The sequence below is a fragment of the Triticum urartu genome, chromosome 5A (genome assembly GCF_056163025.1).
Source record: "Triticum urartu cultivar PI428250 chromosome 5A, HENAU_Tu73, whole genome shotgun sequence".
In the NCBI taxonomy this organism is placed as follows: domain Eukaryota; kingdom Viridiplantae; phylum Streptophyta; class Magnoliopsida; order Poales; family Poaceae; genus Triticum; species Triticum urartu.
Window position 1 is genome coordinate 662,980,980 of NC_141877.1, and position 14,752 is coordinate 662,995,731.

A 14,752-nucleotide genomic window follows, 5' to 3' on the forward strand; every position below is an offset into this window, starting at 1 on the left:
CATATGATATGTAACTTATGTTGTAAGGCAAGGAAAGGTAGAAACCAAGCCGGGCACGTTTATGAGCTGGCCTCGGGATTATCTAAACCGTCGGGCGTCAACCTGTGTATTTCAAGGGACGACCTGGCGGAGGTTTAGGGGGAGACAACAAACAATAAATCAAGGGCCAGGCAAAGCGGATTCGCTCCCTGATCATCGAAACCCTAGCAATTCCATCACAACTGGACGTAGTCTTTTACCTTCATCGTAAGGGGTCGAACCAGTATAATTCCTCGCGTCCCTTGTCCGCTTTAACCCCTTCAAGCTAACCCACCGCGATGGCTCCACCACTAAGTCCTTTCACGAGGACATCTGTTGTGACAAAACCACGACAGGGTCTTGTCGCTCTTCTGACCCGCCTGCTGGGTCACCAATGAGCCGCAAACTCTGGGCGGGTTACTAGTCAGTCGCCGGGTCAGAGCGGGTCATCATTGAATCGCCATGTCGAGCCAGGTCATACATCCGGCTAGGTTACACCGCGGGGTATATCCCCGACAGTATGTATTTTGCAAATTTCAATGTCTACAATGCTCTGCATGGAGCTACTCTAGGTAATTGCTCCCACTTTCAATATGTATCCAGATCAAGACCCCGAGTCATCTAGATCGGTGTCAAAGCTTGCATCGACGTAACTCTTTACGATGAACTCTTTATCACCTCCATAACCGAGAAATATTTCCATACTCCTCTATAGGTACCTAAGGATAATTTTGACCGCTGTCTAGTGATCTACTCCTGGATCGTTGTTGTACCCCTTGCCAAACTCATGGCAAGGCACACAACATGTCTAGTACACAGCATGGCAAACTTTATAGAACGTATGAATGAGGCATAGGGAATGACTTTCATTCTCTCTATATATTCTGTTGTGGTCGGGTTTTGAGTCTTACTCAACTTCCAACCTTGCGCTGGTGCGCGTCGGTCCTAAACAAATGGTTTTAAACCCCTTTCCGCGATCGCATTTGGAACCGTCGCCAAGTGAGTGTGGGCGATAGGGGGGTGTTGGGGATATTACTATTGGACGTAAACTGGCCAGGAGTAGCCGAATTAGCTTTATGAAGATTAGAATCCCATGAAGATGTAAGAATGATGGTGCTTTATGAAGGCCCAAGGCCCAGAGGCGAGTTAAGGCCTTTAGATGTAAACCGACCTAATTATGTAACTTGCATTGTAAGATAGGAAGTGTAGAGACCGAACTGGACATGTTTATGATCCGGCTTCGGGACTCTGTAAACCGGCGGGCATCAACCTATGTATATAAAGGGACGACCCGGCAGCGGTTTAGGGACGACAGACAATAACTCGAGAGCCAGACAAAGTGGGTTCGCTCCCTGGTCTTCGAAACCCTAGCAATACCAATCACAACTAGACGTAGGCTTTTACCTTCATTGAAGGGGCCGAGCTAGTATAAACTGCCCGTGTCCCCTTGTCCGGTTTAACCCCTTTAAGCTAACCCATTGCGATGGCTCCACGACTAAGTCCTTTCACGAGGACATCTGCCGTGACAAACCCACGACAGTTGGCACCCACCGTGGGGCTATCGCACGATGGTTCCGAGTTCTTAAAGGGCAGCTTTGATGGACTCAAGGGATACGATGTGGGCCGGATGACAAAGAGTCGTCGCGACAAGATCTACATCGACAACGCAGGATGGGGCCCCGAGGCCGATTCAATTGAATACGGGTACCGGGTCCCCTTTGGTGGGATTCACGTCTTCATCGGCAAGATTGGCGAACCGGGCCCTGAGCCGGACACCTACACCGACATCATCGAGACGGCTCAGCGTGCAAGCCCTTCCCCTATTCAGCCCATGGCGAAGCATGTTTTCGTAGGTATCATCCATGGAGCAGAATGTGAGGACGGACCGGCATCCGATGGAGAAACCATTGTCTGTTCCGACGACGAGTCTTCTAGAGAGACCGAATCGCTCTATCAGTTGCAGGATGGCCAGTTTAGTGGAGGTTCCGAGGGCAACAGTATTACATACTCTCCTGATCTACCAAACCGGGCTGCTATCTTCATGGCCGGTACACAGTCAGCGCCTCACTCATCAGCCGCCGTAGCAATGCTCTCCGGTTCAAAAACGGCCACGCCAGCGGGGGCAGGAAGCTCTGCACCGCCTCCGGCTCAAGTCCTGTCTGACTTGTTCGACACTTTGGCAACATTGATGGCTGCAGAGGTGGATGCAGCAGCCCGGGATCAGCACAACACGGAGATTGCAAAGGTGAAAGATCAGATAGCTTAGGCAAAAGCGGACCTAGTGGCAGAGAATGCTAGGATGGCTACAGAACGGGCCGAGCTGGAAGCTCAGGCCTACCGGATTAGGCTGGATCAGAACGCTTCCGAAGAAGTCATGAGAAGAAGATACCGATCGCATCTACCGTCGGGTTATGAACCACGAAATCTCTTTAATACGCCAGGAGCAGGAACTAGTAACTACCCAAAATTAAACCAGACGGAGGCGCCAGGAACAGGAGCGCCGGTTCAGCCACGCACGATGGACCCACCTCATCAGAACAACATTGTGCCACAGTATGTTCCAACACCTCCCGGGCATTACTCCAACCCGTTGGACAACATTGTGGCCGCCACTTCACGATTGGCAGCCCTCCCGGCTGACGACGAATCACCAGTTGCAATTGAGGCACGACGGGCCAGAGATCTCCTTCAAACAGCTCTAAACCAGCAGCAGGCATATTCACACAACCGCGAGAGGATTCATTCCACCCCCCGTCCAAGCCAGAGCAACAGCAGGCACGTTGAGGATGAACCGGCCGTAACAAGCAGCGCACGTCACCGTAATCCGCCGCGAGGGCACAACACGGCAGGGGGAGGTGCTAATGCGCAGGATGTGGTAGACCATGGTCGCGCGCGTTGAGAGGCCGAGTTAGCAGCTCTGCACGGAGCCCGTCAACCTACTCCGGTTCACCCTACCGCTTCAGCGGAGCCAGGTGTGGTATTCAGTTCCTTAGGGGTGACGTGTCTTACACCCGCTTTGTGTAATGTGAGACTGCCCAAGGATTTCAAAGGACCTCATAAGGTACCCAATTATACTGCCGATCTGCAACCAGAGGCATGGGTTGAAAGCTACGAGATGGCAATGGAGATGTTAGATGTGGATGAAGCAATATGTGCTAAATACTTCACCATGATGTTGGAGGGAACAGCTCGTACTTGGTTGAAGAGCTTACCAACTAACTCTGTCGGATCATGGGCCAAACTGAAGCACCGGTTTGTCCAGAACTTTAAAGATACTTGTAAGCAGCCCATGTCAATTGTGGATCTGGCCGCTTGTGTCCAAGAGGATGGGAAGTCCATAACTCATTGGGTAAAGCGGGTCTCAACTTTGCATTCGTTAGATCGTATCAATGCAGATACCGCAGTGCTAACATTGGAGGGCAATTGCCGTTTTCTGCCGCTCAAACAGAAGTTAGGAAGGCTCAACGTCACTTCAATGATATGTCAACGCTTATGGCCGCTTTGGTTAAATACGCCGATTCAGATAATACCAAAGACCTGACTCAGAGGAGGACAAAGCGGGGAAAGGGAAAAAGAATGGCAACACCAAGGGGCAGCAACATAATCCGGCAGGCCATGGCAACAATGTTAAACGCAAGGCCTACAACAATTTGGACTTTGTGGCTAACACCAATACTCAGGAGAATGGTCAGCGCCGGAAGGGAAAGCAGCCCTAGAGAGGCGGAGGTTCCGGCCCCAATTTGGAGCGCCTGTTAAATAAACCATGTCGAAAGCATGGATCCAAGGAGAAGCTAGCATCGCATTTTTGGAAGGATTGTTATATCATGCGAGATTTCAAGAACTCCAATATGTTTTAGTACGATAATGGCCCGCCCGGTGGTTCAGGAGGTGGTTTCCATGGGCCGGGTTACGGAGGTGGCGGTTCCGGTTCAGGATTTCAGGGCAATCAAACCGGACACATCAATCAAGGGCACCAAGGCAACCAGGGAGGTTACAACCATCAGGGGAACCAGCAGCAGCAGTCAGGTTATCAGAGCAATCCTAAGCAGTTAAATAGTGGGCAATATCATGTCTTCACCACTAGCTTGTGTAAACGTGATCAGAAGCTTCATAAGAGGGCAGTGAACTCTGTTGAACCGGCGGTGCCTCAGTATTTGCACTGGCCTGAGCAACCCATTTTATGGAGTAGAGAGGATCACCCGCCCCGGGTTGACAATCCGGGTCATCTGGCGTTGGTGGTGGCCCCTCAAGTTGGGGGATATAAGTTCACTAAGGTACTCATGGATGCGGGAAGAAGTATCAACATCCTATGTTATGACACCTTCCGTCGTATGGGGTTGACAGATAAGAATCTTAAACCATCAAATACCTTTTTCCATGGTGTGGTGCCTGGTAAGTCTGCATATCCAGTGGGCAAGATAGCCTTAGAGGTGGCTTTTGGAGATGATCGTGATTCAAGATCAAAAACATTGACTTTTGAGGTGGTAAAAATCAAAAGTCTGTATCACGCTTTGTTCGGGCGACCGACTTATGCTAAGTTCATGGCAAGGCTGTGTTATGTTTATCTGCAGCTTAAAATGCCAGATCATAAGGGGACCATCACAGTACATGGGAGCAGGAAGATCGCTTTGGAATGTGAGGAAGGTGATGCGGCTTATGCTGAGTCGGTTTGTGCCACGGAGGAGCTGAAGTTTTATAAAGACCAAGTTGATCCGGCGGATATGACTTCTTTCAAAAAGCCAACTACGGAACACGATCTGGCGTTGAAGTTTAAATCAGCCACAGATACTAAGATGGTTGATTTTGTTCATGGCGATTCATCCAAAGAGTTCAGTATCAGCGCTAACCTGGATCCCAAATAGGAAAGCGCGCTCATCGAGTTCATCCGTGAGAACCGGGACATCTTTGCATGGAAACCTTCTGACATGCCAGGTGTACCGAGGGAACTCGCTGAGGACACACTTAATGTTGATCCTAAGTTTAAACCGGTCCGGCAGTTTCTCCGCCGCTTCAATGAAGAAAGGCGCAAGGCTATTAGTGAAGAGGTAGCTCGGCTGTTGGCCGCGGGGTTTATCGTGGAAATCTTTCACCCGGAGTGGTTGGCTAATCCAGTGCTGGTTCTTAAGAAAAACGGCACTTGGCGTATGTGTGTAGATTACACAAATTTGAACAAGGCTTGCCCTGCAGACCCCTTTGCCCTCCCTCGCATTGATCAGATTATTGATGCTACGGCGGGTTGTGACCGTTTGTGTTTTCTGGATGCTTATTATGGTTATCATCAGATGAAAATGGCAGCTAAGGACCAGGAAAAGACAGCTTTCATCACTCCCTTTGGAGCCTTCTGCTATGTCTCCATGCCCTTTGGGCTTAAGAGTGCCCAGGCAACTTATCAACGATGTGTTCAGAATTGTCTTCATACGAAAATTGGGCGCAAAGTTCATGCATATGTGGATGATATTGTGATAAAATCTAGGAAGGAGGAAACATTGATAGATGATTTGAGAGAAACCTTTGACAACCTCCGGGTTTACAACATGATGCTCAATCCAGAAAAGTGTGTCTTTGGTGTCCCGGCAGGTAAACTATTGGGTTTTCTGGTATCAAACGGAGGCATTGAGGCTAATCCGGAAAAAATCTCAGCAATTACTTCTTTGGCTAAACAGGCGTGTATCAATGATGTTCAACGTTTGGCCGGCCGGATTGCGGCTTTGAGCCGGTTCATCAGTCGTCTTGGGGAGAAGGCTATCCCTTTATATCAGATGCTGAAGAAAACAGATGATTTTGTCTGGAGTGAGGCGGCTGATAGAGTGTTTGAGGATCTGACAAGGCAGTTAGCTGAACCGCCTGTGCTTGCAGCTCTGATCGATAAAGAGCCCTTACTGCTATATGTGGCTGCTAATGCACGAGCTGTTAGCGTGGCTATTGTGGTGGAGCGCAAGGAAGCTGGAAAGGAATATCCGGTTCAACGGCCGGTTTATTATATCAGTGAGGTACTCATTGAATCAAAACAGTGGTATCCACATTGGCAGAAGCTGGTGTATTGAGTTTTTATGGCAAGCCGGAAGCCTAAACACTATTTTCAGGGTCATCCTATCACAGTGGTGAGTTTAGCCACTCTGGGAGATATCATTCAAAACAGAGAAGCAACTGGCCGGATTGCCAAGTGGGCTATTGAGCTTGGACATCACGGGCTCAAATACATACCTCGCACAGTAATTAAATCCCAAGCACTCGTGGACTTCATCAATGATTGGACGGAGTTGCAGGCACCAGAGGAAAAACCAGATAACACATATTGGACTATTCACTTTGATGGATCTAGACAATTGGAGGGTTCGGGGGGCTGGAGTCATACTAACTTCCCCGCGAGGTGAAAAGTTTTGTTATGTCCTCTGTTTGATGTTCCCTTGTACTAACAAGCAGCTGAGTATGAGGCCTTGCTCCACGGTCTTCGGATGGCTAAGGAGATGAACTTAACCCGGGTCAAGTGCTTTGGGGATTAAGATCTGGTGGCTCAACAGGTGTCTGTCACATGCGATTCTAAAGACCCACTCATGGCTGCATATCGACGAGAGGTGGACACAGTGGCTGGTCACTTCAAGGGTTATCAGGTGGACCATATAGACCGGCGAAAGAACGAAGCAGCGGACGCTTTAAGTCGCCTTGGTTCGGTTCCACCAAATGTCTTTCTTGACGTGTTGCATAATCCATCAGTCAAGGTACCAACAAAGGAGGAGTTGGCTATTCCTGATCCGGAGGCTCAATTGGTGGCGGCTTTTCATGTCATACCGGATTGGACAATCCCATATCTGGCTTACATGAACCGGGGCGAGTTACCGGAGGATGAAACCTTGGCCCGATAGGTAATCCGGCGTTCCAAGTCCATGACCATAATCAACGGGGAGTTACATCATTACAGTGTCTCAGGAGCAATTCAGCGTTGTGTCTCTCCTCAAAAGAGTTGTGATATTTTGCGAGAAATCCATGAAGGGGATTGTGGTCACCACGCCGGTTCGAAGTCATTGGTAACTAAAGCTTTTCGCCACGGTTTTTATTGGTTAGCAGCTCACGCCGATGTAGAGGATTTAGTCAAAAGATGTGACGTTGTCAAAAATTCGCACGCCGTGCTCATATTCCGGCTCAGGAGTTGAGGATGATTCCAATAACTTGGCCGTTTGCGACCTGGGGGCTTGATATGGTTGGACCCTTCAAGCGATCCAAGGATAAAAAGACCCACTTGTTAATGGCGGTTAACAAATTCACCAAATCGGTGGAGGCAGAGCTAGTGAGTAAGTGTGATGCGGCCATGGCGGTTCAGTTCATCAAAAAGGTCATATTCTGGTTTGGCTTTCCACATAGTATTATAACTTACAATGGCACTAATCTCTCAAAGGGAGCGATGGAGGAATTTTGCCAACGTTAGCACATCCGGCTTGATATAGCATCGGTGGCTCACCCCCAATCCAATGGTCAAACGGAGAGGGAAAATCAAGAAATTCTGCGAGGAACTAAACCTCGTCTTATGGTTCCTCTAAAACGGACATCGGGTTGTTGGGTTGAGGAGTTACCTTCTGTGTTATGGAGCATCAACACCACACCCAATAGATCTACAGGTTACACACCTTTCTTCATGTTTTATGGAGTGGAGGCAGTTCTTCCTAGTGACATCCGTCACGACTCGCCCCATGTGACGGCTTATGTTAAAGCTGATAATGAGAAGGCACGTCGGGATTCTCTGGACCTATTAGATGAGGAGCGTGATCTTGCGGCAGCATGTTCGGTGATTTACCAACAAGATCTCTGACGTTATCACAGCCGCCGGGTTAAGACCAGAACTTCTCAAGAAGGCGATCTGGTGCTTCGGCTCATCCAGGATCAGGCTGATATGCACAAGTTATCCCGACCTTGGGAAGGACCTTTTGTGGTCAGCAAGAATCTGCACAACGGGTCATACTACCTCATTGATGTTCGAGAGCACAAAGACTCACGTAAATCGAAGGAGGAGACCAAGCGGCCATGGAATATAGCTCTTCTTCGGCCTTACTATACTTAAGCCACATGCTTCTTCATATGTACATATTTATGACAATGTATATATTATATAATAAACCGGAGCCTTGAATAAAGCGGGGTCTCTGTTCTTTTTACATCATGTGTGTGCTTACAAGAGTTTCTACTGACAAAGAAAAGTTCTATTAAACCGGTCTCTGCAACCGCACGGATACAACGAGATATCACTAGGGGGCTTGGTTGTTGTCACACCATAGCTACACCTCTTGATCGGGTTAAACACCACAAAGGGATTTCACTAGGGGGCTTGGTTGTTACCACACCATAGCTACGCCTCTTGATGGTCATTAAGCCATAAAGGAAATTATGTGGGACCAAAGAGAGTGTTGCACAAAGCATAAACTCAAACATGGGCACCCACTAAGCATAGCTCACAAAGTTACTTGGGGGCCCTTGTAATTGGATATCAAGCCACGGCTTGGAAGCATGGTGTATTCACCTAAAACCCCAGGTTAACCTGCCTTCATCATGTAAGCCACTCATGTCCAGGTAATCCTGGTATGACCCGCCGAACGTTTGACAAGTCAATCTTATACAGACCCTGAACATGTCAAGGATAAAACAACGATTGGTTAATTGGAGGCCCATATTAAAAGGCTTTCTTAAATGGTTTAACTCAGAGGCCTGGCAGCCAATGAAAAGCCTCGATTTGGGGCTTGGCAGCTCGTAAAAAGCCTCACATATTTCTTTTTTTGAGTCCTATTTGCTATGTTTTTCGCCTTTATTGAGGTTCATAATATCTTCTGATAAACCGGTGTCCTTGACACGGCTTGGCTTTCAACTACAAGTTGTCAGTACATGATCAGTTAAAAACCGGCATTCATTACCCCGGTCTAGTTTTGACTAACAAGTTGCCAGTGTTATAAAGAAAACCCGGTGGTTATTATATCCTGGTACAGTTTATTATCATAATCCGGCAAAATAAGGACGGAGTTATCAACGCTCCGGATTGGTGTTTACACCTTTACCATACAAGCAGTTGGTCAGCCCGCGAGTGGTAAACCGCTAGGATACTTTCAAGTTGTTGTGTCCAGCAACCCAACTCATCATGGGCAATGCATAAATAGATCCCAAATGGTGGAGCAAGTTTTCACGAAGCGTCACAAAACATGCTCGATGGCATGACAGATAAAGGAGTTTTTACTACCCTATTACAAGAAGCTTCAAAGCGGCTCCAATTGCATAATTGTTTTTTGTCATTGGCATACAATAGCTAGTAAACCGGTTACCGGTTTACGTTGCTTCTTCCGGACGGTTTGACGATTGAGGGTCATTTGGTGCAATCACTTCTTCTTCATCCCTCCCAGACACTGAAATCAACCGTTGACCAATCGATTCCGGTTAAAGCTTGAAACACGGCTTCTTCATGGATAAGGATGGAGGGGTTAATGTCAGGAGAGTAAGTATGCTTATGGATTAGAGGCACAAGTTCTTTGACTTCATGGATTTCCGCAGGCTGTCTCTTCCCTTCAATGTCGTAAGCCGGCTGGAAATGAGATAAATATGTGTCTTCTGCCAGTTTGCTGGCTATTGGCCGCATTTCCTTTGTCAGCCTTCGGAGATCATCATTGTCGAAGTTTGAACCGTCCTCTTTGACATCTAGATATCCTTTTATAATGTCCTCCGCATCCAGGTCCAGAATCCATGCCTTGGCACGGATTAGTGCGGTTAATGCTCCTGCTCTTGAAGCTGCCTTCTTCAGTTCGGTAATCCGGGCTGGTAACATGGCCAGCTTCTCAAGAGTTTCTTTTATCAGTGATGGCGCCAGTTTATTGTAAGCCGTAGTGCAAATAGCACGCTGGGATGCAGAGTACAGCTGTTTAATCAAGGGATAAGCCACTTTAAGCTTCATCCGCATATCTGTGCCCAGATGAGCAATACGAGTGCCTGTCACGGTTTATATTTTCAACAACAGGATATATATTTTCTAAGTACAAAGCGTATAACAAGTTACGCACTTCGTACTTGGGGGCTAATGCCTATTTGCTCTGATTCACTACATCTTTTAGAAGTCTCCAGAACAATGCAAGCATTAGCCTTGACACTTGGGGGCTAATGTACATCTATTCAAAACGGACGCATGGATTAAAACCCGGATTACCTTGCAAAGCTAAACCGGCCTTTGGGGGCTATGCTGAGGAAAGCTATATAATTACATTGGTAAAGTATCGGTCTTGGTTTTCACTAAGGACCTCACATTTTGAGGGTTAGTAGGAGAGACTTAAAGTGTTACAAAGACCTGGTTTACGATTAACATCATAAAACGGCCCTTGGGGGCTACTTGGGCTAGCATTTCAACTTTGGAATCAAGAAGTAAAGGGAGATGAAAATACCTCATAGCGTTCCTACATCAAGTTCACCAAACCGGCTTCATAGTCACAGTTTGAGTGCAGACGGTTTAAGAAACCAGAGTGAAGTTCTTCAGCATTGAGATGGGCATAACTTGATAAGTCAGTACTCCATTCGCCCTTTTCCCTAGCAGCACGCTCTTCTTTGGCACTATGTTGGGCCATGATTACGGGATGGCCAGGAGAGTTGTGGCCCATGCCAGTAATAATAACATCATCTCCTTGGCCTTCAGTGGTTTTTGCGGGTGATGATGGAGTCTCAGTGCCTATCACCGGACTAGCCCGGTTTGGAGCTGCCGGTTCAGTGTCAGGCACGGCAGGATCAACTTCTGGCGGTTCATCAGTATTCCGATCTCAAAGAGGCGATTCATCAGAGGCGGCTTCAGGATGAGGACCTTCCGGTTCACGAGTTTGGTCTGGTTCACCTATTTGCTCTTCTTCAAAAATTTCCTGGTCTTCTGACGGGTTGTTGACCCGAGCTTTCTTGCTGGGTCTGGCTTTGGCTTTGCAAACAAAATTAAAAGAGGTTTAGCATCTTATTCAAGATTTGCAACGCATTGGAAGAAAGGGTTTGAAAGCTTACCCAGCCACAGTTTTTAGAGGAGGGAGTTGGGTTGATGTCGACTCGCTAGATGACGAGGGAGGTGTCACCTGATAATTTGAATCGGACGGATTAAGAGGTTGTCTGAAATAACCTGCCTTGGGTAAGAATTGTTAGAAGTGGGAGAGACCTCAGACCGGCGCTTCCGAACCGGGGTATCAGGTAAACCGGCCGAAGTGACCTGTTGGCCACGGTGCCGGGTTGTCCGGAGAGCTTCATGCTGCCGTGTCTTCAAAATATATGTTGGATCCAAGTAAGCAAGAGGATGAGAAAAGCTTACTTTCTGGACTGCTTGACGGGTTTTTTGTGTTGGCATAGAGTCTGAACCGGAGGAAAGGGTAATTACCTCTACATCATTAGCCTGGCTTCCTTCTACGTCCTCCTGATAAAGATCATTGTTAATGAGGTGCATGAAAAGGGAGCCAAGTGAGTCAAGTTCTACCTCAACTTCCGGATCATCTGCATCTTCATCAAGCTCCATGCTGATCCGGTCAGCCGTTTTCCGCTTTGAGGTCCGCTTGACAGCTTTGGTTTTGGGACGGGATGGCTTTGCCGCTTTATTTGTGGATTTCCATTTCCAGAAGGGATCATCACCCTGTTCATACACAAACAGAGGAAAGTATACAAGTTGAAAAAATCGAAAGATATCAAAGATAAAAAGGAAGCATTGTGCTTACAGCAGGCGGTTTATTCTGAGTGTAGAAGGGGCTCAAGCCGGTTTGGCGACAGGCTGATTCCGGTTCATTCAAAATTTTCATGACGCTTTCAGTGACCTCTTCATCGGTTATCTGAATGTTGATATGGCGTTGGGGGTCTTCAACCTCACCCGTATATTCACACATTAAACCGGGGCGGCGGCTTAGTGGGAAGACGCTCCACGATATCCAGCAACGCACAAAATCAACGGCTATTAAACCATTGGCCATAAAGGCCCGGAGCTTGGCGAGTTGAGGGGCATATTTGGCCCGTCCCGCGGAGCTTAAACATTGTGGAAGTGCATGAGTGTTGGAAAGCCGGTGATCACGATAGCCTGGAAGAGGGTTTTCATCTTCAGGGGAGGTATCTATGCAGTAGAACCAAGTCTGGTTCCATTCCTTAGGGTGACTGTGCAGTTTGACATGAGGGAATTCAACTTCCATCCGCTTTTGAATAGAGACACCACCAAGTTCAGTGTTGGGACCATTTACAAATTCTGTACGCCAGTTCAGATGAATGAAGTACCGGAACAACTCAGCAGTCGGTTCTTCTTGTAAGTACACTTCACAGAAGACCTGGAAGTTGCATAGATTCGATACCGAGTTGGGTCCGATATCTTGAGGATGGAGTTGGAAACTGGCAAGCACATCTCGGTAAAACTTTGACCCTAGCAGTTTGAAACCACGGCCTATGTGGTCGACAAAGACCACAACCTCACCCTGCCTCGGGTTGGAGGATTTTCTGTTCCTGGAACTCGCCATCGAATTTCAGTTTTCTTAGGCAAGGTGCCGATGCTGACCATTCCATTCAACTGTTCCTCAGTGACCAGGGAACGAGCCCAATTGCAAGCGGCAAACTGTTTGGCCATTATGAAACAAAAAGCTGGAAAAGAAATGTCGGTTTACAAATCATTCATGGTGGTACGCGAGATGCAGTGGAATAAAGATATACAGGTATGTGAAATTCCGTAAACCGGAGACTAATACAATAGTGAATGACAAGGTCATATGAAGGGCATACATGTGTTGTTAAACCGGACTATTACAATCAATGTAAAGAAGGTTTGCCGGTTTACTAGGGGACTAATGGTATGAGATAGATTGTTTTACAAAGGTAAACTGCCTAGATGGTAAAGAGGATACAGATCTAAGGCGAAGAGGGTTAAATAAGGTAAAAACAGGTTTCACAGGATCACAGAGGCATTTTGGATCTACCACAAGTCAGGAAAAGAAAAATATTTAGACCTAAAAAAGTTGGTCTTGGAGCAGTTCATGACATCACAAATGAAGGTTCTCTTTTATACGCATAAAGGCTTGATTTAAAACAAACAAGAAGGGGAGCTCTAGAACTATCGCACGGAGCTTATCAAGCCTAAGGTCTACTGTCTAAAGACTGGTGAAGAATGAGAAAGGAACACCATGAACTTGCGGGAACCCTTATGGATCTAGAAAGGAAGGAGGGAAGGACTTACTGCGGCCGCGGAAGCAACGGAGGTGTGCTACAGGGCTCTGGTACGAACAGATTGATGCAGCGGCCGACGGTGAGGCAGTGGTGAGGTGTGACGATGGCGGGAGCGCTCAAGTGTGGAGGCGTCGCGAGGAAGAAGAAGGGATGAAGGGGCAACGGAAAGAAAAGAAAGGGGTCCTCTGCCTCTATTTATAAGGGTAAAGAGATAAGCGACATGCACGGGAATCAAGGAGCCCAAAAAATGAGTAGATAACGAGATTGTTGCCTCGATCGTTGGATGCTCATTAATAAAGGGTATCTTCGGCTTTTAATAAACATGATGATGTCATGGTGGTTTACTACAAATCTGGAGGATGATGTCACAGCGGTTTACAAGATCTATGCCAAGATGAAAAGGGAGGAATTTTTCTAAGTATTGAAGATTGACATGAACAAGTTCAAATCAATCTGGGGCCTAATGTTGGGGATATTACTATTGGATGTAAACCGGCCAGGAGTAGCCAGATTAGCTTTATGAAGATTAGAAGCCCATGAAGATGTAAGAATGATGGCGCGTTATGAAGGCCCAAGGCCCAGAGGCGAGTTAAGGCATGTAGATGTAAACCAACCTAATTATGTAACTTGCATTGTAAGATAGGAAGTGTAGAGACCGAACCGGACACGTTTATGATCCGGCTTCGGGACTCTATAACCGGCGGGCGTCAACCTATGTATATAAAGGGACGACCTGACAGCGGTTTAGGGACGACGGACAATAACTCGAGAGCCAGACAAAGCGGATTCGCTCCCTGGTCTTCGAAACCCTAGCAATACCAATCACAACTAGAAGTAGGGTTTTACCTTCATCGAAGGGGCCGAACTAGTATAAACTCCCCGTATCCCCTTGTCCGTTTTAACCCCTTTAAGCTAACCAGTTGCGATGGCTCCACGACTAAGTCCTTTCACGAGGACATCTGCCATGACAAACCCACGACAGGGGGTCCTTTCCACACGACCTAGAAACCGTCGGGGATATGCCCTCCAGGCACGCAGGCTCGGCAAAATGAGAACGTTTGCGACCGGCGAGGGCACAAATACGAAAATATGTACAATAGAGCTAAAAAATAGAATTATATGGCGAAATTGTTTTTGGTCGCAAGTACATCCCACACAGTCAATCCCCACTAAACTTTTTCATTCATATGTACATCCCACACAGTCGCTCCAAGGAAAATATTTCCATTCACAGGTACATCACAAACAATTTTTCCATTCACAGGTACAGGCGAGGATTCATATTGCAACCACAAATCATACACATATAGTTCAATGAAGACCAAGTGCTCGAGATAGGTTGAGAAGTAGCATATTTAAGGTGGTAAACACCTTGTTCGCTTAGCAGTATGGGACTAAACTTAATTAGTTGCGGTGATACTTAGCAGTAGCGTGTTTTGAAGAAAACCGCTGCTACTAAGTTCTTTAGCTGTAGCGCGTCCATGGGAAGGGTGCTACTACTATATCTAGCCCGGGGGCAACACCGTGGCAATTATAGTAGTAGCGCTCTTTCACCTAG